Below are 27463 nucleotides of genomic sequence, written 5' to 3'. Positions count from 1 at the left end.
ACACATGGCATTTTGGGTCTGTTTGCAGTAAGGCAAACAGGAACTACTGAAAAAGTGGGATGGGTTGGCCCTGGGAACGTTTACCCCATTGCTTAGGGCATGCCCACACATTTCTCCTACCTACTCGCTAGTGCAAGGCATGAAAGTGGAACCTCCAGGCACCCACATTAGAACACATTCTGGATCTGCAGTAGATCAGAAGAGGAGTGGATCTGCTATCTGTCACCTGAGAGGAACTCAGAAATGCAGAACCTGGGCTTCATGACAAAGATTTAAGCTGCAAAATACCCTTTCCTGTAAGTACCAAGCTGACCAGTGACAACTGGACCTGAACTGGATACTGCTATTGGCCACTGCTTGACAACTTGTGAGTCTCTAAATGCCCCCCTGAGGCCCTTGGGGCCGTAGAAATGTTATTATGTGGTGAATTGGAACTTAACAGACTAAGGGGACGATTTATATATTGGCATGGAGGGTTACACCATTGTAACAGTGATGGAGTTCCCTCTCTACCAACACACTGGTCCACCCACCTGGTTTATAGCCATACTTCTCTGACGGTGTAAGGGCAATCAGAGAATTGGCTATTTGTCCATCCGCCTGTTGGAAGCTGGAGTCCCCATCCCGCACCACTGTCACCAAATGCGTGACCTGGGACTCCTCACTTAATATTAGGCCAAGTAAGGACACCGTTTGAGATAGCCCTGCTCACCCCCTTAGTAGCTTGGCACGAGCAGCCATGCCTATCTCCAAGGCACGAGTGTACAGTATGTGCAACCACACCCACAGCAACCCCCTGGTGACACCACAAATGGACTCCAATCGAGTTTGATAAAAACTAGTATAATCTTTATATAAAACGATATACGATCAGACCACACGATACAAAAGCCAACATATAATAAAGGGTAATATTCGTTCCGGCTGCCCGGTAGGTTCAAATCCCAACCACTGCTTTCAAAATGCTATGATGGTCGCAATGCTAGAATTGCACACGTTGCAATGGACAAACAATAATGCACTGCGTAAAGATACACTCCTGTGCTGGGCAAAGGAGAAATAATACAAAGCGTAACAATACACTGCGGTACTTTGCAATGGGAGAAATAATGCAATGCATAACACTACAATCATGTACTGCGCAAGGAAGGAATAATGCAATGCGTCGCACCCCAATCACATACCGTGCAATGAAGAAATAATGCAATGCGGACCGCTACAAACATGTACTTTGCAATTAAGGAATAATGCAATGCGTAACTACAATCATGTACTTTGCAATGAAGAAATAAAGCAATGTGGGGTGCTACACTCCTGGACTTTGCAATGTGTAGCGCTACAATCGTGTACTTCGTTATGCAGAAATAATGTCAGGTGTCATAAGACAGTCTGGCAATTCGTTAGCAGCAATTCTGGCAATGTGTATTACGACAATCAGCCTCTTCAATAACAGTTGCCCCCCACATGTATCAATGATGACATAAAGTACAGCTTCTTACTCTGGCTCCAGTACTGCTACTTTTTTCACCAGTACGGACCCCAATCTGAGCCAAAGCAAAGGCTCACATCGTCAGAAGGACTGAGAGGCCGGGAGAGTGTCCCTCTGAGCCCGCACCCCACCCAGGTAGTGATCCATGTTACCTGGGGGCGCGACCCCACTCTCCTCTCCTCCTTCAGCGAACTGGGCCTTCCTTGCGGAAATTTCTCAATGGGCCTTAGCCGCCCAGCCTGGCAGCTCAGCCACAGCGTCGCTTGAAACTTCTCCTGAAACTTTTATGTTCCTGTGTTTCCAAACATGGACCCAGCTCACCTCGAGCCCTTGGGGTAAAAGGACACAGCACAAAGCACAGTCTTCGTCAAGCAGGGGGACCCAGCGCACCAAGCACAGTCCCAACAACCTCTTCCTTTGCTTAAAACAGCAATCTGCAGACCAGCCCCAGATCACGTAGCAAGGGGTGGTCCTTCCCCAGCAGTCTCTTCAGTTCTTTCTTCCTTAGCAGAGGTTCCTCTTGACCAAGAAATGGTTCCAAGCCTTTTCAGTCTCAATCCATTTCTATTCCATTCCAACGTTCAAGGGCCTCAGCTCTCATAGGTATACCCCTAAATTTCTTTGCAGTTCGTTGTGCTCAGGGGTCCCTGACCCCTGCCTCAATCAGTTCTGGGTGCTCCCTCCCAGTGTCACCTTACTCCATTTGATACTGGGGGTCTGGATCCTTAATCACTTAACAGGAGACGGGTAATTTATTTTATAGCAGCAGCCAGGCCTCTTCACCTCCCTGGTTTCTCCTCACCTACTCTTCAGATGCAGGTCAGCTTGGTGCCATCTCAACCCCCTCCCTGGGTCAAAACCTGCCCCAGCTCCTCTCACCTCTCAGATCCAGACAGTCAATCCACATTCAGCAGAGACACAAAGAAATGCTTAAAGCACAAAACTCAGCCACTTTCTAAAAGAGTGGTTTCTGAACACACGGTGACAAAACCACTTTCATAGAAAGATGTGTTATGACACTGTGAGTTCATACCTGCTAAACTTCACCTCTCCATTTTAAACGCATTGGAATCCAGGCTAAAAAAACACAATACCCAGTCTCCCCCATTCTGTCCTATGGGCAGGATGGCCTTTCACCAGTGAAAAACGAAATGGAGTGTTTTTCACTGTCAGGACATAGCACACACCTCAGTATATGTCCTGCCTTTTAGTTACACTGCACCCTGCCCTGGGGTTACCCAGGACCTACCACAGGGGTGCCCACAGTGTACGCAAAAGGGAAAGTAAGGACTGACAAGTGCACTGACCATAGTCCTTAGGGGCGATCCCGCTGGTGAGTGAGTGGTGTGCGACCCCACCCCCTTTTGAAATGTTTAAGCTCCCTCGAGCTGTGGGCTGACGAGCCTGGGACCCCGCACCTGCGCGCCTGTGTGGTACTAGACCTGGCAATATTTGGCAGCCACCGGCAACCCCAGAAGATAAGAAGATGGCCTATTCCCTGCTGATGAGGGGTAAATACCCCGAAACACGTGTCCAGGGATGGCGAAGAAAGATACATCGCGGAATACAAAACTACACTGACCATAGTTCTTAGGGGCGATCCCGCTGGTGAGTGAGTGGTGTGCGACCCCACCCCCTTTTGAAATGTTTAAGCTCCCCGAGCTGTGGGCTGACGAGCCTGGGACCCTGCACCTGCGCGCCTGTGTGGTACTAGACCTGGCAATATTTGGCAGCCACTGGCAACCCCAGAAGATAAGAAGATGGCCTATTCCCTGCTGATGAGGGGTAAATAACTCGAAACACGTGTCCAGGGATGGCGAAGAAAGATACATCGCGGAATACAAAACTACACTGACCATAGTCCTTAGGGGCGATCCCGCTGGTGAGTGAGTGGTGTGCGACCCCACCCCCTTTTGAAATGTTTAAGCTCCCTCGAGCTGTGGGCTGACGAGCCTGGGACCCCGCACCTGCGCGCCTGTGTGGTACTAGACCTGGCAATATTTGGCAGCCACCTGCAACCCCAGAAGATAAGAAGATGGCCTATTCCCTGCTGATGAGGGGTAAATACCCCGAAACACGTGTCCAGGGATGGCGAAGAAAGATACATCGCGTAATACAAAACTACACTGACCATAGTCCTTAGGGGCGATCCCGCTGGTGAGTGAGTGGTGTGCGACCCCACCCCCTTTTGAAATGTTTAAGCTCCCTCGAGCTGTGGGCTGACGAGCCTGGGACCCCGCACCTGCGCGCCTGTGTGGTACTAGACCTGGCAATATTTGGCAGCCACCGGCAACCCCAGAAGATAAGAAGATGGCCTATTCCCTGCTGATGAGGGGTAAATACCCCGAAACACGTGTCCAGGGATGGCGAAGAAAGATACATCGCAGAATACAAAACTACACTGACCATAGTCCTTAGGGGCGATCCCGCTGGTGAGTGAGTGGTGTGCGACCCCACCCCCTTTTGAAATGTTTAAGCTCCCTCGAGCTGTGGGCTGACGAGCCTGGGACCCCGCACCTGCGCGCCTGTGTGGTACTAGACCTGGCAATATTTGGCAGCCACCGGCAACCCCAGAAGATAAGAAGATGGCCTATTCCCTGCTGATGAGGGGTAAATACCCCGAAACACGTGTCCAGGGATGGCGAAGAAAGATACATCGCGGAATACAAAACTACACTGACCATAGTCCTTAGGGGCGATCCCGCTGGTGAGTGAGTGGTGTGCGACCCCACCCCCTTTTGAAATGTTTAAGCTCCCTCGAGCTGTGGGCTGACGAGCCTGGGACCCCGCACCTGCGCGCCTCTGTGGTACTAGACCTGGCAATATTTGGCAGCCACCGGCAACCCCAGAAGATAAGAAGATGGCCTATTCCCTGCTGATGAGGGGTAAATACCCCGAAACACGTGTCCAGGGATGGCGAAGAAAGATACATCGCGGAATACAAAACTACACTGACCATAGTCCTTAGGGGCGATCCAGCTGGTGAGTGAGTGGTGTGCGACCCCACCCCCTTTAGGACTGACAAGGGGTTGCACTTGTCAGGGCAACATGCTAAGTTAGCAAACTGCGCGCATGCCCTAGACTGCAGGCCTGAGTTCCCTTCTCCGTGCACCTTTGCATTACTAGCCCTGGCACACACAGAGCACATCACTAGTGACTTTAGTAGTAAGGCAGACATACCAATCGTGGCCAACGAATTATCATTACACTTTACAAAGGGAACACTTGTACTTTGACACTGATCAGCAGAGGCAAAGTACCCAAAGCATCTAAATTGGAACCACTATGTCAGGAAAACGGTCCAGGGGGAAAGTAAAAAGTTTAGGGAACTTTAGCCAAAAAGGCCAAGTCCTACACAAACCCCTCCCAGCCAAAAAGCCAGGGTGGACCAATCATTACCTTAATGGACTTCCCGGCTTCGGGCAATAGAACCAGGACGCCGGTCCTTTACCACAGGGACACCCCCCTGTTCCATGGCTTCCTGACCCCAGGGGGTCGTCTTGATCACTAGCCCCTGAGCCAACAATGCTGTTCCATGGATCCCTCCCGGCCAGGGGGATCCCTCCAGCGGGGCTGGTCCCACGCCAAACCCACCCTGCAGTGGTACCCTGGGAAGGCCCATCGGTCAGGATACTACCTCCAGTCATCCTGTCCTCTAGGTTAAGAGTGGATCTATCTTGGTCACACCTAGGGGACCCAGCCCTACTGGCTGGATAAAGTCCCATTGGAGTCCCCACCAGGGAAAACAACCCTCTCTTAATCTACCATTTAGTCTTCTGGTCCTGCCATTTAGGAATGGCACCCACAAAGTTAAGGATGGCAGGAGCTCTGACTCCAGACTCCCCACACCATCCTGACACTAGGTGTCCTTCCTCATACCTCTGCCAAGTAGGCTCTCGGCCTCCACCCGAGGGCCCTCCTACGGACCCCCCCCAGTCTCCTGGGTGGTGCTGCTGATCCCTCGGGTGCTGCTTACCCTTCCACCCCCTCTCTTCTGACATGGGGCTAGCCAGCAACCCCTCCTCACTACTCTGGGATCTCCTTGCGCCACCCGGCCGTTCTTCCCTCTCTGCGGCCTGTTCAGGCCCCATGACCCATGACCAGAGGCCTGGTTCTTGTGCAGGCTCCCGGGAATCAAAGAGCCTACACCTTAACCCGGGGTGGCGCAATCCTGAAAAATAAATTCTGAGCCTAGGCTCCCCTGGGGCCAATTTGGATAACCCCTTCAAATCATTTACTATGCTAACCACTACCCAATCTTCCACCACACACTTGTACTCATCCACACTTGGCACTGGCTGTGCGCTGCCACCAATCACACTGTACTCTGTTTGTCTACCCTTAATGTCCAGTTCCCTCATGCGTAACTCATGAGCGAAGAGAATCCGTTTCTCTTCCAACGCGAGAGCATTCCTGTTCTCCTCTGCTTGAGTATTAAGTTTTAACAACTCCAACTCATGCAGTCTGACCCTTTGGTTTTCCGCCAACTCCTCTGGTGAAAAACTCCTCCCTGAATGGCTACTACCAGCCCCTGCGGCTGGTCCCTCCACTGGCAAATCCTGTGGACCAAATCCATTCCCTGGGTCATCCTCATCCACCTCAACATCACCCATCTCCTGAGCCTCTTTGGCTTCCCACCAGGCCCTCAGGCCACTTGCAGCACCTCCATCTTGGCGCTACCCTTCATGGGACATCCCAAAGCTCTGCAGAAGTTCCTTAACTGATCAACCTTGTGGGTAAACAATGCCTCAATGTTAAACTCTAACTCTGCAGCCTCAGCATCACCGGCTATCTGCCCCCCGAGACATGATGTGAGGTTTAAAGGGACCTTAACAATAGATCCACCAATTCAAAACAATATTTTGTTCCGTCATGGTCTGCGATCAATTTATGATATACACCAATTACTGTGAGTGGTTTTGCACACACACGTTTCAGTTACGGTAGGATCGTATCCTACCACTCTGCCGCCAAATGTTGGAAGCTGGAGTCCCCGTCCCGCACCACTGTCACCAAATGCGAGACCCAGGACTCCTCACTCAACGTTAGTCCAAGTAAGGTCACCGTTTGAGATAGCCCTGCTCACCCCCTTAGTAGCTTAGCATGAGCAGCCAGGCATATCTCCAAGGCATGAGTGTACAGTATGTGCAACCACGCCCACAGCAACCCCCTGGTGACACCACAAATGGACTCCACACGAGTTTGATAAAAACGAGTATAAACCTTATATAAAAGGATATACGATCAGACCACACAATACAAAAGCCAACATATAATAAAGGGTAATATTCGTTCCGGCTGGCTTGTAGATCGAGATCCCAACCACCGCTTTCAAAATGCTTTGCTGGTTCCAATTCTAGAATCATACACGTTGCAATGGACAACAATAATGCACTGTGTAACGATACAATACAGTGCTGGGCAAAGGAGAAATAATACAATGCTGAACGATACACTGCGGTAACCTGCAATGGGAGAAAAAATGCAAGGCGTACCGCTACAATCATATGCTGCGCAATGAAGGAATAATGCAATGCGTTTACACCACAATCATGTACTTTGCAATGAAGAAATAATGCAATGCGGGCAGCCACGATCATGTACTTTGCAATTAAGGAATAATGCAATGCGTAACTACAATCCTGTACTTTGCAATGAAGAAATAATGCAATGCGGGCTGCTACAACCCTGTATTTTGAAAAGGAGAAATAGTGCAATGCGTAGCGATACAATTGTGTACTTCGTTATGCAGAAATAATGTCAGGCGTCATAAGACAGTCTGGCAGTTCGTTAGCATCAATATTGGCAATGTGTATTACGACAATCAGCCTCTTCGATAACAGTTGCCCTCCACATGTATCAACGATGACATAAAGTACAGCTTCTTACTCTGGCCCCAGTACTGCCACTCCTTTTGTCAGTATGGGCCCCAATCTGAGCCAAAGCAAAGGCTCACATTGTCAGAAGGACTGAGAGGCCGAGAATGTCCCTCCAAGCCCGCACCCCACACAGGTAGTGATCCACGTTACCTGGGGGAGTGACCCCACTCTCCTCTCCTCCTTCAGCAAACTGGGCCTTCCGTGCAGAACTTTCTCAATGGGCCTCAGTGTCTCGGCCTAGCAGCACAGCTCCTCCGGGGCTGCCGGTCCGAGCCGCGACTGTTAGGAAGGTCTCAGGCAGTGGCAGGGTACACATACCCCACACCCCTGAGATTACTTGACTCTGGGTGCACGCTCACTGCAGCACGCTTCGGGTCTCTTCTGGCACGAAGCTACACACACAACGCTGATGGGACTTCATGTCGCCTCTGAGTGCACGTTCACCAGGCACTCCTTCCTGCGGTCTCAGTTGGCACCAAGACACGCATACCACGCTGCAGAGACTCACTTTCTTCCGGTGCACACGGTGATCAGCCGATTACCTCCACAGTCCCAGGTTGCACCAAACCACGCACACTGCTTCACTGAGACTTACTCCAACTCCGTTGTCCCGATATCCAGGCACTCTTCACCAACGCCTTTAGCCGCACCACAACATGTTCACCATATCTGAGCCTCACTTCTCCTCCGGTGCACTCGATAACCAGATGCTCTTCACCAGCACCTTCGGTGCAACCCAACACGCACCCTGCGCGTCCGAGACTCACTCTACTTCCGATGCACATGTTGATCAGGCGCTCCTCACCAACACCTCCTGTGCACCATAACACACAACCTGCGCGTCCGAGACTCACTCCACCTCCGATGCACAAGCCGACCAGGTGCTCTTTACCAGCACCTGCGGTGCACCACAACACGCACCCTGTGCATCCAAGTATCTCTTCAGCTTCGGTGCACACGCCGACCAGGCGCTTTTCATTAACGCCCCCGGTGCACCATAACACGCACTCAGCGCGTCCGAGACTCACTTCAGCTTCGGTGAACACATTAACCAGGCGCTCTTCACCAATGCCTCCTGTGCACCACGACACGCACCCAGCGCGTCCGAGTCTCACTTCTCCTCCGTGTGTCCAAGATCACAGGGCACACCTTCCAAGGGTCTTAAGCTGCTACAACATGCGCCCACCACGTCGCTTGAAAGTTCTCCGGAAACTTTTATGTTCCTGTGTTTTCAAACAGGGAGCCAGCTCACCTCGGGCCCTTTGGGTAACAAGACCCAGCACAAAGCACAGTCTTCGTCAAGCAGGGGGACCCAGCACACCAAGCACAGTCCCAACAGCCTCTTCCTTGGTTAAAACAGCAAACTGCAGACCAGCCCCAGATTACGAAGCAAGGGTTGGTCCTTCCCCAGCAGTCTCTTCAGTTGTTCCTTCCTTAGCAGAGGTTCCTCTTGACCACGAAATGGGTCCAAGCCTATTCTGTTTCAATCCATTTCTATTCCATTCCAACGTTCATGGGCCTCAGCTCTCATAGTTATACCCCTAAATGTCTTTGAAGTTCGTTGTACTCATGGGTGCCTGAACCCCAGCCTAAATCATGTTCTGGGTGTCTCCCTCCCAGTGTCACCTTTCTCCCTTTGATACTGGGGGTCTGGATCCTTAATCACTCAGCAGGAGACATGTCAATTGTTTTATAGCAGCAGCCCAGGCCTCTTCACCTCCCGGGGCTTCTCCTTATCTACTCTCCAAATGCAGGTCAGCCTGGTACCATCTCAACCCCCTCCCTGGGTCAAGAACTCTCCCGGCTCCTTTCACCTCTCAGATCCAGTCAGTCAATCCACATTCAGCAGAGACACACAGAAATGCTTAAAGCACAAAACTCAGCCACTTTCTAAAAGAGTGGTTTCTGAACACATAGTGACAAAACCACTTTCATAGAAAGACGTTTTATTACACTGTGAGTTCATACATACTAAACTTCACCTCTCCATTTTAAACGTATAGGAAACTAGGCTAACAAAGCACAATCCTTAGCCTCCCTCATTCTGTCCTATGGGCAGAATGGCCTTTCACCAGTGAAAAAAACGAAATGGAGTGTTTTTCACTGTCAGGACATAGCACACACCTCAGTATATGTCCTGTCTTTTACTTACACTACACCCTGCCAAGGGGTTACCCAGGACCTACCATAGGGCTGCCAAATGTGTAGGCAAAAGGGAAAGTAAGTCCTGACAAAGGGTTGCACTTGTCAGGACAATATGCTAACTTAGCAAACTGCGCGCAGGCTCTACACTGTAGGCCTGAGTTCCCTTCTCCGCGCATCTTTGCATTACTAGCCCTGGCACACACAGTGCACATCACTAGGGACTTTACTAGTAAGGCAAACATACCAATCATGGCCAACCAACTACCATTACCCTTTACACAGGGAACACTTGTACTTTGACACTGATCTGTAGTGGCAAAGTACCCAAAACATCTAAATTGGCAACTCTATGTCAGGAAAACAGTCTAGGGGGAAAGCAAAAAGTTTAGGGAACTTTAGCCAAAAAGGCCAAGTCCTACACCGCCCAATTAGGATGGGTGGACATATTCACATTTTTTACTATCCATCATCGCCAGGCAAACTCTGGCAGTAAGGGACAGTAACATTCAAAAAATTACTGCGACGGCGAGGAGGGCAGTATCTTTTTTATTTTCAAAAAGAAAATCCCATTTCAATATTTTCCTTTTGAAAATAAAAAATGAAACCAATGGGATGCAAGGCTCTGTCACATTGAAACAGCGGTATTGCCTCCATGATAGTGGAGGAGCATCGCCCCTCCACTGCAAGTGCAGGAAACATGAAAAAATGTAAATAAAACAAAAATATAATACCATTTTATTTTTTATGCGGGCAGCAATTGAGTCTGAGGGCTGGGTCAACAGCAGTGAGGGACAGGGTGCACTAAAGTGTAAAGTGCGCATGTCACTTTGGCCGGCTGTCTTGCGAAGGCCAGCCAGACATGCAAACTTTCAACACTCCAACCCAAGCTGTCTTAGACAGCTGGATGGAGAACAAGCACAGGCCCCCAGTGCTTGAAGGAGCATCAAACCAGCATGCTCCAGGCAATCCTGTTGCTTCTCTCATGCTGCCTGAGCAGCATGAGAGCAGAGCCTGGATTGGTAGAAGGGAGTTAAATGAAGCTCTGGGAGCCTGTGCTTGAGTCACCAATTGCCGGGATAAAGAAGAGCAACAAGCAAGAGGCAATGGGTAAGTAAATCTTTTATTTTTTTATTTTAAGTTGATTGAACTCACTGACATGCACAGGGAGAAATTCACAGTCCCTTCAGCCTCAACTTCAGAGCTCTCAATCATGGCCCGTTATAAACACTTTTTAAAACGGACCACGATTGAGAGATTTGGCATTGAGACTAAAGGCAATGCTGTTTTTTTCTTAAATCAGTGCTTGTCAGTGGGTTAAATATTTGCAGCACCATTTTCCACTGCCCGGCATTGTGTAGAAACTGTAAAAAGCATTGATAGGAACCGCCTTGATGGCACTTTGTAAAGATACTGGTACACTTTGTGAAGTTATCCTGAGAGATTTATTGATTAGGAAGAAAAGTACACAGCATCCCCAGCTGAACACAACTCTCTAGTTGTTGTTCTTCAAAATACAGATTCCATAATATATCATCAATGACCACTTGCATTCTAAATTCTGCATCAAGTCCTTACACAGTTCCAGCCAATGCTCTATAAATGACCATCAGCTTGGCAGTCATTTATAATTTAGGCTGGCGGCATGTCCGTCCCAAATTCAAATATGTTGGACTAAAGTGCTGGTAGTATCAAATGCATTGTGGATTTCCCCTTACTAGCTGATCCATACAGAGGTCATTAGGAAAAGACCAATTTAGAAAGTGGAAATTGATATTCAAATGTTTGCGGACTGGAGTGTAGTTTGGTCAGTGAGCTTCAGATTTTGTAACAACCACGCTGGCATATAATGTTAAAATACAATATAGGACAAGCAGGGTGCATGAGAGGGGCCTAAGGGGCAGTGGAAGGGGAGAGGAATGTGGATTGGCAGGAAAACTATTTGAGAGAAAACATAATATTTGGTAATATAACAAACATTTTCGAGGACTTTTGAGACAGAGAAGCAGAGAGTGTGCATTTGTGTCTGTGTAACAACCTGTACTGATGTCTAGTGACTTAATCTGCCTGCTGCACTGAACACTTCACATTTGTATATTTGACCACCTGGTTATTGTTTTACATTACTACAAAAAATGTTTTCTCTATTCATATGAATAAGATGTAGGGGCTTCGATTGTGATTTTTTCAATATTTTAGATTCTCGTTCTATAGGGATTTCCACTGTAGTGAAGGATTATTATTATTTTTTTTGTTAAGTTTATAGAACAATAAACAAGCAGACATCAGTATAGATATAGATGTTTTGTCTCACCAAAGTAGAGCTTATTATGCATGTTTTCCCAGATATAGAGGAAAATAAGTACACAGTATACACAACATCACCATTACGATATCTAGCATGATAGCTGTAAAATTACAAACTGATGCATGCAACTACCAGGAGAAGCCTATGGGATAGCCAAAACACTATTGGCTTTGGTCGGGTATGCAACAGTGCCAGGTACGGCCAACACCCCCCAGCGAATGAGGAGAAGAAGGGTCTCAGTGCGCAAGTAAATTAGCAAAGTTTCCTAATGTTCACAGGGCAGGAGGTGGGTGGCAGTAGGTGCCAATAATCAGCCAGTTACTCCTGGCAGTAAGCAGCATTTTGCGGCCATGCCTCACCCTTTGGTGCGAGTCTACGCCCCAATGTATGGCTACTTGGATCTTGGCCAGAGGCAGGAGCATTGTAGTGAGATGATGACACTCCGGCGGAATTTGCCTGATATGCCCCATAAGGCATGTTAATGATGTCAATGCGAATTTATGACCTGTAATCAAGTGTATGAAGCGATGTACCTGCCCCCAAAAGTTCACCATTGAGGGAAATTCCCAGGCCAAATGAAAAAAGGAGGCCCGGGGTGCCGAACATCGGTTGCAATGCGAGTCCGCCCTAAGACCCATGTGATGTAGATGTAGCGGTGTGTAGTATAATCTATGTAGGAACTTAAAATATATAAGTTGGAGTCTGTAATTTGGCGATAAAGCCTAAATTTGTTCGCAGCAGAAGGAACCACCTACGGAGGAACCACTGTTCCTCCGTAGGTGGGAGGTCTAAGTCCCCCACCCAGGTCGTTAGAGCAGTAGGCCCGCGGCGGATGCCTTGTCTTGCATAGTGGCATATAGACGCATGACCAGTTTGTGACGGTAAGGAGTAGTTAGTATATGCTCAAGAGCATGTAGTGTAGGTGGGGGTTTGGGAAATGTAGCATGTTGCGCGCAGCAGGTAGCCCGAATCTGATAGTTTTGGAATGTATCTAACAAGATAGGACATGGGGTTCCCTCCGTGGGAAACAGGGAGAAAAAGCGACCTCCGGGTATAGGTCTCGGTATGTAAATAGTCTTTGCTTTTGTGCGTGTGCTCCCGTACCCTCATAATGCAGTCCACTTAACATTGGATTGTGGGCCAGAGGAACAGCTTGAGCGTAAAGGCACTGTAGTTGCGCTCGCCAACGTACGCCATCCATGCCCAATGCACGCACTCAACAGTATCAACTTCCCTGCACTGGGAACTGAAGAATTGGTAAAGTGGCATGGATAAAAGGTGTCTAGGAGGCGATGTCTGCTTCAACTGCGATATGCACTGGAATGGCACCGGGTGTACCCAAGAATGTAGATATTGAGTCTGAGCACAGAGCGCATATGATGTTATATCGGGCGCCGGCAAGCCACCCTGTCGGAACTGCAACGTTATAATTTCCCATGTTACTCTGAAATTTTTCCCCGACAATGCCAGAAATATCATATTGGAATGCAGTTTAGGTGGGAACTGCAAGGAAAATGGCATAGGGATATTGAGAAAGAGATATATACATTTAAAAAGGATCACCATATGGGCAATGGCTAGTCGGCCCGCCAGGGACAAGGGAAGGTGACTCCAAACTGGGAGTCTCTCTTCCAGCCAAGACATCACCCTGCCATAGTCGACACGCCATTGTTCAACCCTGTCCCAGCTAATCCAGATCCCCAAGTATCTCATGGGCTCCGACGCCCCCGTTAGTGGAAATTCCATGTCGAATCGATGTGTGGCTGCTGTGGGGGGGAAGCCGATTGATTTAACCCAATTTATTTGTATGACTGCCTGTCCGCCGAACTTGATAACTTCTAGGATAACAGGATCCAAGTTGGTCTGAGGTGTTCAGACCTAAAGCGCAATATCGTCGGCATACATAGAGAGCACAACTCTTGATTAGTAAAATTGAGCCCACGATGCGTGTGGTGTTGTTGCAGGCACTCCGCGAGAGGCTTCATCCCGATTGCGAATAGGATAGTGGATAATGGGCACCCCAACCTAGTACCCGGGAAACCGGAAACAGGTCCGATATCAATCCATTTAAATGCATTTGGGCCATTGGATGTGTGTATAGTAGCATGATAGGAAGAACACGTTTTGGACTCAGACCAATACGACGAGTAAGGTGAACAAAAATCCCCATTATAAAGAGTCAAAAGCTTTTGTTGCGTCAAGTGATACAGCCAAGGCAGGCAGACTGGGCTTGACACTGTGAAACATGGCATAAATCGTACGAAGGTTGTGCGCCGTGGAACAGTTGGAACAAACCCAGATTGGTCCGGGCGTACAATGTTAGGTATCAACACCAGTAGGCGATTTGCAATGAGCTTAGCGGATTATTTTTTACAAAACTGTACTTGTGTACCAACCAACTTCGCAAGAATGCTATCATGATACCTTGAAACATCATATACAAGGGTTATACATACATTGTGCAACTGTGATTATTTGCTTTGTACAGATGGCAACAGAATGATCTATAACACATAAACAATGGCAGCCTGACCTAGATCTCAGCCCAAGGCAAGGATGCTTTTTGTTATGTTTGTAATAAACATCCTCTTTTTTGATGGATGCAGAGAAGCACTTTGCTGTAATTGGCAAGGTCTCTACATGCTGATGCTTCGACCCAGCAGCCAGCTGATATCCCTACGAGGGGTGTCCAGCATGTGCCCATGACTGGGACCTACATTCTTTCCCTTCAGGTAATGAGATTGGATCATCAAGTACAGGGATTCTTGGTAGAACACACACACACCCACAACACTTAGGTTAAGGGACGCATAGAAGAAGTACACCAGATTTCTATATTTTTTTTATATGCTTGCATATATACATTGTTTTAGTATGATGGTGGAACTTTTCATTCTGTTCACTGTCCTAATACTTCTAATAACTTTCTTCTGCCTCTGCCTATTGCTCATTGCAGGGATAAGATTGGTAAGCAATAATAAGATAGACTAAACCCAAATCTGTGACTGAGGGTGAATGTTTGATTTGTTCAGCATACGGTCCCTCATGTGTTCTTTTTGTTTTTGTCAACCTAAGTAGGAAAGGTATGCCCAGACGTGGGTGCTGTGCTCACTGTGCCACTGAATTCAAGCTAGCCTAGCTGATGAGGGAGGGATACTCTGAAACCTGGTCCCAGGATGCTTGTTTCCAGTTCATTGAGGACCTGGCCTGGCAGTTCAGGATGGACTGTTCCCATCGGGAGCAGGATAAAGACTGATTTGCATATGGCTGGGTCCAAATTGGGGTGGCGTGGTGAGCAAAAAATGATGGATTGAACCCAGATCTGTGACTGGGAGTGAAATTGTGGTTTGTTCAGCATTCTGTCCATCATTTGTTCTTTTTGCTTTTGTCACCCTAAGTGGAAAGTGTAAGCCCAGACATGGGTCCTGTGTTCACTGTGCAGCTGGATTCAAGCTAGCTTAGCTAATGAGGGGGTGATACACTTAAACTGGTCCCAGGATGCTAGTTTCTGGTCCAAGGAGGACCTGACCTGGCAGTTCAGGCTGGACTGTTCCCCTGGGGCATAGGCACAAGACTGATTTGCATATGGCTGGGTCTAAACTGAGGTGGCGTGGTGAGCAAAAAAACAATGGATAAAACCCTGGAGGTGAACTGTTGGTTTGTTCAGTATTCAGTCCATCATTGCTTTTGTCATTGCAGCACATTTATTTGAATCAAGAATCATGTTGATTCAATAAATTTTGAAAATGCCCCATTGTGTATTCCTTGTATATTTCTCAGAGAGAAAGAGAGCATGAGTGACTTAGTATACGGGTTCTAGATCTGTTACCACAATTCCTGAGTGATCTGGGTTGTTATGTTTAGAGGTGGCCAGAAGTATTTACTACCCGCATAGGGTTACAGGGGGGCTTATGGTGGCACTGTGAGCTAGCTGGCCCATAAAACGACATATCCTGAGGGGTGCATAGAATCAGTCTGGCACGATTCCAGTGGTTATGCTGTCCACAAATGCACAGTTCCTACTGTAGAGTGGAAACTACATGACATGTCGCTGCCAACGTTGTTTGGGTTCTTATTTTTATGGTTAACCTGAGTAGTTGAATTGTGCTCTCTCATAGACCCCTACATACCTCCTAACCAGAGACGTCTGTGGTGGCATGGACAAACCTCCTCAGCTGAGTAGATAAGAGTGGTAAATGAAGATGCAGTGTAGCGGGTAGTATAGGTGAAACAGGATCAGGTTTATTATCAAGGTAGTTGTTTCAGGTTACAGGTAAAGGTTGTAGGAAGGAAGCCCCACCGGGAGCAGCATCCTTGCCCACTCACTCAACTGACACTCTCTCAAGCCATGCTCAACCCAGCATTCTAATTGCTGACCAGCAGGGGACATAACATTAGGGGAGAATGCATGCCATAGAAATGAAGATACTACACACCTCCCTCCTTTATGGAAAAACAGAAAATATAAATCCAGATAAGACAGTGATACACAACATCTGTAAAAATAAGAACGAAGCATTGGAGTACAAATTTAATCACACAATATATAAAAATAAAAAGACTGTAGGAGGAAAAACACATACAACATCGCTCGGAAGAAACATCCACACTCTCTACCCTCCGCAGACAATAAAAAATAGAGGTGCAAAAAAATCACACCTCCTAATAGAGTCAAAGACTCCGCAGCAAGGTACAGGGGTGCAATACAGTTGCCCCAACAGGTACCATACACCTTCCTAATAATAAAGTGCCAAACATATGTCCCTGTGGGTGCAACACAAATGCCCCATTCACATGGGTGCCATCTGTGTGCCCCAATAGGTACCATACACCTGCATAATAACAAATTGCAAAACAAATATCCCTTCCGGTGCAATACCTATGCCCCATTCACAAGAGTGCAATAAATGTGCCCCTAGGGGTGCCATTCCCCTGCCCAAAATGAAAGTGCAAAATATATGCCCCTGCGGGTGCAACACATATGCCCCAAAACAAAAGGTTTTGGCCCCATCACCAACAGTAAGCAGTTGTAAAGTATGTATTTGGGCTGCAACACACAAGCCCATCACAAAGCAACATCTGGGTGCAAACAAAAATGCCCCAATACATGTAAACATAAGTTTGGTTTAGGCTCACATACATGCCTATCGCCACCAACATAACAATATGCACCGTTTGGGTGCAAAAACAGGTGCAATTTCATAAGAAATCATCATCTGCACAGTTATAATCCGTGATGTCTGGGTGTAACCCAGTACAAGTAAAGGCAAATATGGTTTGGGCAAAATTAAAATGCCCATCACCAGCAATGGAAAGCAAGTACGTTTTGGGTTGGAGAATCCCTGCCCCATCACCAAGAACTGTAAGAATTGATTGAGAAGCAATAAACATGCCCCAGCTCAAGTAAAAGTAAATAATATATGAGTACAAAACATAACCCTCACCACAAGTAACATTGGCATATGGAGAAACACACATGCAGCACACAGGGGTTCACTCCATACGTAAAGAGTTGACAAGTAAGCATGGCAAAGACACAATAAAGCGCAGCATCAAACTCATACTGATTTTAACGATCTATGCACGCAAGAAATGCCCATAATATTAATATCTAGTCAACAGCAGCAGAATTAAACATGGCAGAAATACATTTCATAATCCTTAAAAAATGCTTGAATGCTTAAAAAGATAGAATTGTACCTCAAACCATTATCCTCATGCACACATAAATGGCAGACATGTACATAACAACAGGCCCTCAGTTTTATGTAAACAAAACAGATCATGTAGAAAACACTAGTACATGAACTCAGTACCTGAGCATCCACCTGTTGAGAAAAGAAAATTAAAAAGAAGCCCTGTTTTAATGGTGAAAGTGAGACAGTAAGTCCTCTTTCACTGCTGCTGGCCAGCGGAGAATCACAAACTCAAGATTTACCTGTGAGCTATGTTGTAAAAGCAGAGCTTTTGTACAGCAGCATCGCAGCCAGTCTCTGTATCTAGTAGAGTATGTCCAATCTGCACAGTACTCTTGTCGTCCTTTTTCTGTGCTGTCTAGCCATCGGACCCTGTCTCATTAAGTTTGTGGATTCAGAGTCCACTGTATCTTCCCTTTCAAACCACTAAGATAGTGTTAGAAAAAAGAAACTCCACACAAGGTTATATAAAAAATAGCCTTTGTATTATCATAAACACATTAGATCATAATCACACATATACACTGTGCCAACTGGCACTAGGTAGTAATTTACAGGGGATTATATACATGACAGGGCCAATCGGGCCACCGTCAGAACCATCAGAATGCAAGTAATAACACAACCAGTAACTACTGGTAATATCGCAGGTAACATAAAAGCATTATGTTTAAATCACATTAGGCACACAGCCTAAATTAGCAGTGCAACCCAGTACCACTACAAAGGTGCACCCATCACTTGGGGCCTTGCTCCCCATCAGGACACATAATGATCCCAGGCCAACTGGCCTTCCTTGGGGGCCCTTCTGGGCTGTCCCAAATGCCCTTTGTCCTAAAGTCAGGACTCGATAATCATAGGGCCTTCCAACTGGCCCTCTGGCTGCCTCTGCAGCGAAGATAGTGTGCATGATGCACTGGGGGCAGGGAGTGCATCTCACCCCCTTCCTCTTCATACAACTAAGAATGCCGCCATTGTTGCAGCTGCCCACGCTCTCGTGGTGCAGCTGGAAAAATCAGCCTTGGCACCACAGTGCCTCCCAAGCCCCACTCTGGGACTCTAAAACAAAGTGCCCCCTCGTTGCAGCTGCCCACGCTTTCGTGGTGCAGCTGGGAGAATCCAGCACCTGTAACCACAGTGCCTAGGGAGCCGCTCCTTTCCGGGGCTCCTTTTTCAGGCTTCCGATGCCTCAAAAAGGCACCCTCAATACCCTGCACAGGCCCCACTCACTGGGGCATTTCCAGACTCAGTCCGGTCTTCTAGGTGCCACACGCACCAGTGCCGTCGCCTCTCCTCACGCTCCAGCAGCTTCCTGGCCACAGAAGATGCAAGCCCACAAGGCGAGGCTCCTTTTTTTGATCGGGGCACCGCCCCCGATCAGGCCTCCTCTTGCCTGGCTTCCCCTGCTTCTTGGCTGGTCCAGACTTTTGAGTGCCTAACTCCGCTTTGCCTGGTCTGCGGAACACGAACGCGCCCCCACCACAACCAGGCAAGCTTTGCCTGATTTGCGGCTCACGGCGGGAGCGTCTCCCTTGAGGGCCTCTCCTCATGCCGGTTTCTCTTACGAGCAAACATGCTGGCCTCGTGAAATCTCCCTTGGATCAGCACACACAGCGCCCCTGAGGACATGGGGCTTCCAGGAACTAAGTGGATTAGGAGTCCCTCTCTGTGAACTCCAGCAAAGAGGTGTAATGCTCACAAAGGTGCTACGTCCAGAGCCCCTTAGGCAAAGCTGGGCCCAGGCACGCCAGATCACAGGGCCCTCCAGCAGAGGGGCAGTCCCTCATGGCGGGTCCTCCTGGGGCCCAGCAGGTACAAGCAAGCACCCAAAAACAGCCCTTTCATGGGGTCACAGTCCCAATACTTATAAAATATGTGTCTTTGTTCTCTCCCCCTAGCACATGGCTTGGGGAACCAGTCCCAACTGGTTCTGGGGGTACTGAAGCACTTTGTTTACAGTGCTCACATCCTCCTTTGTTAGGTTGGGCTCTGTCCTCAGACACACCACAAGGGGTATTGAACCAGGCAGGTACAGACCCATGCAGGGTCAGGTGCTACTCCTCCCACTACTCTAAATCTAGATTTGCCTCTTCAGCCTAGCGCTGACACACCCTGCCCCTCTGGAGCCACTCACCAGCCCCTGTCACTCCAGAGCCAGACATGCAATACATATCAGGCAGGCAAGGACACACAGCACACACAAATACCAACTTCTAAAAGTGGCATTTCTAAAATAGTGATCATAAATCTGCACACAACATTACGCAAAATGTATTATCACTATTCCAAACATACCAAACTTGACCACGCTGCTCCACTCATATCAGGAATTACTACTAAAACACTTATCAGGAAATCCCCAATGTATTCCTATGAGAGGGCAGCCTCACAGCAGTGAGAAACCAAAATGGCTGTTTGTCACTACCAGGACCTCTCACACACTTAAGGTACATGTCCTACCTTTTACCTACATTGCACCCTGCCCATAGGGCTAGCTAGGCCTACCTTAAGGGTCACTGACATGTAGATAAATGGGGTCACAGACGTGGCACGCACTTTAGGTGCCAAGTCACAGCGGCAGTAAACTGCGCCCACAGGCCTTGCAGTGGCAAAGGCCTGAGACAGGTTTGAAACGCTACTTTGGTGGGTGGCACAATCAGCGCTACAAGCCCACCAGTAACATTTAATTTACTGGCCCTGTGTATCTAAGATACCACTTTAGAAGGAACTGACAGGTAAATTAAATAGGCTAAACAGGTGTAGATGAATTTTACCATGTTTACCACAGAGAGCACACTCACTTTACTCTGGACATCAGTGCTAAAGTGCCCAGAGTCCTAAAACCACCAACACCAGGTCAGAAAAAAGACTGGAAGAAAGGCAAAAAGTTCAGGGATGACCCTGCAAAAAGGGCCAAGTCCAACAGATAGCCATAGAATCATCGTCATAAGACCCTTTTCTATGGGAAGTACAAGTAGTTGTAAAAGATCTGACTTCCTTAACTGACGACAGTCAGCATGTCATATGCACCTGAAGATAATCTTGCGGGTGCAGCCATGCAAGGAAGGCATGGAATCAAGAGAACATTGAGACTCGAGCCAAGGAACATTAAGCCTCTCATGCTGCTCCCAAACATACTGGTGTATAATGGCAACCTAACCTTCCAAGAGGAACACAGCACAAATGACAGCAAGTGAGCGCTCACAGTACGCAGGGCGGACGTGAACTGGTGCAGATACATTTTTTTTTTCAAACGCGGTGACAGATTTGAAGAATGCTCTCACTGCACCGTCACTCTGCCAATTATACATCGTAAGTTACACCATTCACAAGGATTGAATGCAGGCTCGTAACAATGAGACAATGCCAAGAGAAAATTAAAGGGGTACCTTAGCTTCTAGGCCAATCCAAAAGCGTAGGCAGATCAATCCTGATGATTTTTTTAAATCAACACCGTGAGGGATAAAGATCACAGTATGGAAGGCCAAAATCACGCTGCCGGGACATGAAGGTTAAATGCTCCCAATTTCCTTGTATTGCTTATATTCACCATCACTGCTTGTACACAATAATAACGCCATAAGCAGCTAGATATGCCAGCTTTAATTACGCAGGATATCACCTCGTGAAGCACTGCAGATGGCTTCAGGGCTCAACTGTGTTCAAATAAAGTTCAGCAGACCAATTTGTTGGTACTAGCCAGGCATTAAATGTAAATACAGCATTCAGTTGAAACATGTCCAATAGGGCACGCGTGCACGCCCTTCTAACTTGAATAAAGTGCAGGCTGTAAGATGTAAAAAGGCATTGGAGGGCTTCCAGGACTTTCCTCTTCCTTCGGGCTTCAATATCTATTACCTTTTGTTTCACTTTTTTAGGTTCAGTTTATTCTTTAGTTTCAATCTGTAGTCATCGCCTGTTCCAGCAGTAGCCTTTTCTTCACATTGGGTCCTTTCTCTGCTTCTCACTTTTGTGGTAAATGAAGATGCAGGGTAGCCAGTAGTATAGGTGAAACAGGATCAGGTTTATTCTCAAGGTAGTAGTCTCTGGTTACAGGTAAAGGTGGTAGGAAAGAAGCCCCACCAGAAGCAGCATCCTTGCTGCTCAGCTCACACACTCAAATTACACTCTCTCAAACCATGCACACACCAGAATTCCAATTACATCACAGTCACTCTGGCTGAGCAGCTGGGGACATAACACTAAGGGAAGAATGCATGGCATAGAAAGGAAGATACCACAGTAAATCCTATGTATTGACTGTAGACTGTTCAAGCTTGAACTCTAAAAGGATCCAATTTCCACTGTGTTACCCGTTCTGTATTTCATTTTTTATTATGTCTGGCAATAAACATGGTTGAGAACTGCAGACATGCGGTTACTCTTAAATTATTATAACATGGTCTCACACCTAGGGTTGGAGAAGTTACCTTCATAGTTGAGGCACATAAAGCATTTATGACAGAGGGGTTCTATTCTTGGGTTACATTGCCGGCTGCAGACAACATAAGACAGATGTTTCACACCTACACAGAGGATAAAATACCAGACAATTATACTCCATATGAAAAGATAGAGATACCTCTAACCTACCAAGAACATATAAATTGGTTTAATGGTGCCCTTCACCCACCACAGCAAATGTTAGACTCGGCCAGTCTTAGTCAGCTACACACTGCATCCTAATGTTGATAATTTACCAGCAGCAGATGTGCCAATGCTATACAAAGATTTAGGAACAATATACAGAAGTCGGACACAGTTCGTCATACGGACACTAAGACTTATAACTGCATGGACCGCTCAAGCTGCGCAACCACAATTGGCTATCCTGGACATCAGCTCACAAACACTAAATGCTGCCATGGTAAAAGTTCCCGTCAGATGAGAGGAGATTCTGTTCTGGATTGCAGAATAAACAAGCCAGCTTGATGTGGTGTTTCCCCATACGAGCCTGCAGGAAAAACACAGAATAGTAACTGTTTGATTGCCGATCGCTCCCCCTGTGGAAGACTGCACAAATTGGGGTACAGTCTTTGCTGCAGTATGTACCAAAAAACATGGAACGCCATCCTTGACTGTTTTGCTTAAAGTGCAGAAACAGCTCCAGAATGAGTACGGGCAGCAACTGCCCTGGACTTGGGGATGAAACTGATGGGCAATTTTGCAGCAGTATCCGCCATTAGGTTAAGCAACATAAAGAGGGAAGCCCAAGCATCGTCTATACCCCAGCACATACAGAAGTTGGCTCCTGCACAGCAGGAGCGTAAATTACCTCAAATTATTTAACAAACCTATGCACGCTAAGAAGAGATAATATGGGAGCCAGACCTGGTAAACCACAATCAGAGTAATTCTGAAAATGATAATTTTAAGCAAGCACCTGACTCTATAACCCCTTAAGTGCTGCCTCGGTGCATTGGCCGACGGCAGCACTACCTCCCCAGTGCTGCGCACGACCATTGGACGTCCATTCAGCACTAGTTCCAATGGATAGCGCAGCACTGGGGAGGAATGTTTAATAGCAGCTATGAGGTTAACAAAGAAGACGTGGGACAATAAACAAAAACATAAACACAAAATAAAATCACGGAGTGGGTCTCCTCAACAGGAATCCACTGAAAACATTATAGCCTTCAAAACTGTGATAATATTAGTCCGCCTGACGGGTATCAGGATACTGATACAAGTTCATCTCAAGCTTTTCAGGAGCCATCTGATAAACGTTCAAAGAGAGAAGCCCAGACAGGAAGAGCACGTGAAACAGAAGAAGGACTCACAACGCTCATCTGACTACATAATTAAACAGGAAGAAAAACTGAAGCCTTCCAAGCTCAATTACAAGAAGAAGAAGGTAGCCAGACTTAAGGTCAGGCACACCCCAAAAATTGAGGACTCTGCTTCGAAGTAGATAATGGGCAGTGACAATGCTAGACAGCGCGGCAGAAATCACAATAGTTAGCCAGAAAATTATGGATTGTCTGATGGAAAAGGCGTGAGTAAGTATATCACAGTGGAAACACCGGATACTAGGGTAAGAATCCCATATCGGTTATACGAAATACCACTCTGATTGAAGGGGGACATACCCAGGTTCATTAATGTTCTCTTTTGAGAGGACTGAACTCACGGTTATGACATTCTTTTGGCTGAAAAGAATTGGCCATCTGATTTCGTAATGGATTGCTCAAATGGAGAAACTGTCATTTTACCCGCTTTTTCTGACCTTGGTGCAGAGTCAGTTAAATATAAATTTGCCAAGGAAGGGGCGTTAGCACAAGCTCCTGCCTTATACTGCAACCATGTGGGGTGGTATGATAGTTCCCCATATCATATTATCCTATTGAGGATAACCCCACAACCTCAATGACAATATCCAATTTAACATTAAGCTAAAAAACAAGTTAGGGATATCCTTGAACAACCTAAATACCAAGGTGAAAGTTGCACCTCATCTATAAATAATCTTTTGTTTCCTATAATGAAACCAAACCTTTCATACTGTCTAATGTTTGATTACAGGGACTTAAGCACAGCAACTCGCACATTTGCTGTACAAAATGCACACAGTGCCGCACTAATGAACAACATAGTTCATAAGAAATACAAAACAACACTTGATGTCTCAATTTAATTTTTCTGCCAGAATATATCTCCTGGAAGCAGGCATCTGACCGTATTGTCTGCGTGAGGGTCTCAGAGGTAATTCTTTCTATTGCCCCAGAGGTATTAGAATAACCTCAGGCTGTTTTCAGCCGGAGTAGCAGAGCTACTACAAACTTTTGATGACCAGGTATTGTCCTATGTTGATGAAAGATATCTGACAGATAATGTCCTCATGGAACACTTGACTATAGTAGATCGCATAATTTAAGGATTTGCTCACATGGGCTACAAATTTAATTTTAGGAAGTCAAAAATTGCCCACGTCAATTTCCTTTTTCGGGGATATGAGCTGTCAAGTGAAGGCAAAAGCTTTGCGACACACTTCTTAGAGAAATGTGCGCTGCTTCAACCTCCAACAACATTGAAAAGACTACAATCCCTATTTGGATTCCTAAATCTTGGCAGAACATACATCCCAGATTATGCAGAACTGACTTCGTCCAGATTTCTCTAATACACTTTGTACACAGGAACACACAAATATTTTACCTTCAGTAAAAGTTGACATGATAGCTTCCAAACACTTCCACACACGTGTGAACACAACAAACCTGGTGATCCGCGTCATCGTGGGGCATCAGGGTACATTTACATCACGTTCAATGAAGGTGACACAATACCAATTGCATATAAATCGCATTTATAAACCAATGCTGAAAAGCGTTTTGCATCTATAGAAAAAATCCTGATAGTAGGGCAGACTGCTGTGGTGAGAAAGCGAGCTATGGCTCAGGATAAACGCATAATTGTCATGATCCCAAAGCTGGCCTTAGAGGCCATCACCAGAGCAAGCGTTACAAATGCTAAAGCTTTACATCCACGATGGATACATTGGGCCAGCTCACTCACAGCAACACACCAACACATGTAGACTATAGATTTGATTCTACACTACAACACAAGCTTTTCTGCAGTAGAAATAAGAATATCCTCTGCCTAATGAAATGATGCCTCTAGCTCACTATGATTCCATCATATATACCAATTGTTCTGCCCAGCCTGCCATAGGGATTAAAAAACAATGCTCATCAGAGTGTGCAATTCTGAAAGGGCGCATGCATCATGGAGAATTCCACAGTGAGAAAACCTACATTCGTCACTTGGTGACTGCACAGCGCAGCTGGCAGAACTATAGGCTCTAATTCTGGCACTGGCAAATACGGATCCTGGATTCCCCACACTTTTTTTTTTTTTTTTTGGAAAACCTTTATTTACCGAAAAAAAAGTACACCGCTATTCAGCCATACATCCCGGAGGCCAGGCAGCATCATATCGTAACTCGGAGTCATGTACAGAACAATACTCAGGAATAATCAGGTTTAATTTTCAAGTGAAATATCAAGGAACCATAAATAAAACCAAGTACGAAAGAAGGAGAAGAGAAGAAAGAGAGGCAAGAAGAAGAAAGAGCAAAAGAAGAAGAAACTAGGCTGAGGACAGGCAACGTATTCTGGGCACATATCGCGGGGAGGGGTCGGGGTCGGGGTCTGCACACCCTACCTTTCAACAACCTGATGTGTGACAACAGTACAGATGGGGAGTGAAAAATCAGGATAACAAGTTTGGAACCACGGGAAGGGGGCGCTACGGAGACAGACGGGCCTCGGGCGTCTCCGCCTCGGGGGGTGCACAGATATCTCCTCTATACGAATTCCACGCTCCCCACACTGACCCCCACATCCTGGGTTTGCCCCGGGCCACATATACAGTTTTCTCACGGAGCATACACCAATCCATGTTGGTTTTGCACAGGCCGATCGTGGGGGGGGCGGTTGCACCCCATTTCTGGGCAATGTCTCTTTTGGCTATCATATTGCCCAGGGTGACCCAGCGGGTCTGGGCAACATTGTAATCATTTGGGCCCCAGATGTTGAGAAGGCAGCGCCGGGCCTCCGCAGGCAGGGTCACACCAGTCACGTCTCTCATCACCTCATGCACCCGACTCCAATACCGAGCCACCCCAGGACATTCCCAAATTATGTGCATAAAAGTCGCAAGCACGCCACATCCTCTCCGGCACAGTCCGTCCTGCGAAAGCCCCATGTGTATGAGCCTGGAGCCCGTGACATAGATCCTGTGGAGAACCTTCAATTGAACAAGTCTCAGCCTTGCCGAGATAGCCACCTCCCTAGGGGAAGAAACCGTTGACTGCCACTCCTCATCATCCACCTCAATCCCATCATTCACCCAAAGATCTCTCAGTTTCACCAGCAAGTCAGTCCGTACGTTAATAAGTTTCTTATAGGTTAGGGAGATGGCGCTATCCGGCATATGGCCGTCCAGCACTCTATCCTCCAACGGAGACGATTCAGGTACTGTCTCCCACGCTGTTATACAGGACGAGAGAGCGTGTCGGAGTTGTGCATAACGGAAGTATTCCGACGTGCCCAATTGGAACTCGGCCTGCAGTGCCTCAAAGGACTTCACCACCCCTCTGGCCATGACATCCCCTACCTTCGAGATTCCAATGACATCCCACCTGTCGAACCCCTTGGTGTGCCACAATTTCCCCAATAGGTCAGAGTCATACAGTGGAGTGGCCATGGTAAGTTTGCCCTGCCAACCCAAAGTTTTGGTTACCGCCCTCCACAGTCGCACCGCTGTTTTGGTGGGCCCAGTTAGCTTCCCATCCAGAGACCTAGAATACAACGCCCTGTAGTAGTTCCCATCATTCATGAGCCACCGGTCCATGGCATATCCAGGATTAACTGCCGGGCCGTAAAGGCCGTGATTGACCGCCGCCAGCTGAGACGCCCAGTAATAACGGCGCATGTCGGGTAAGGCGATGCCGCCATCGTACCACGGTATAGTCAGTTTTGTCAGAGATATCCGTGGCCTACCGTCCCATAGCAGGGTGCGCTGCAGGCTCTCAATCTCACCAAAATACTTGGCGGGCACCGGATCTTGGGTGTTCTGGAGCGCGTAGAGGAACCGCGGCAGAGACATCATTTTAAACAATGCCGCCCGCCCCAGCAAAGATATCGGTAACTTCTTCCAGCCCTCTACATCTCGACGCAGTCTCACCAAAGGAGGGAGCAGATTGTGTGTATAACGTGCCCGGGAATCCCGTGATACATAGATACCCAGGTACTTGAAGCCCTGTTGGGCAACTTGTATTGTACAGCCGCGAGGAAGGTGCGGAGTATCACCACACAGCGTGTAGAGAGAGGATTTGGACCAATTGATGACCAGGCCCGAGTAGCTACCGAAAGTGCCCAGCAAGTCAAACACCACAATAAGGGAGCGGCACGGGGAGGTAAGATACAAGAGGATGTCATCGGCA

This window comes from Lissotriton vulgaris, chromosome 2_1, assembly GCF_964263255.1.
Source record: "Lissotriton vulgaris chromosome 2_1, aLisVul1.2, whole genome shotgun sequence".
Taxonomy (NCBI): Eukaryota; Metazoa; Chordata; class Amphibia; order Caudata; family Salamandridae; genus Lissotriton; species Lissotriton vulgaris.
This window is presented reverse-complemented; position numbering follows the sequence as displayed.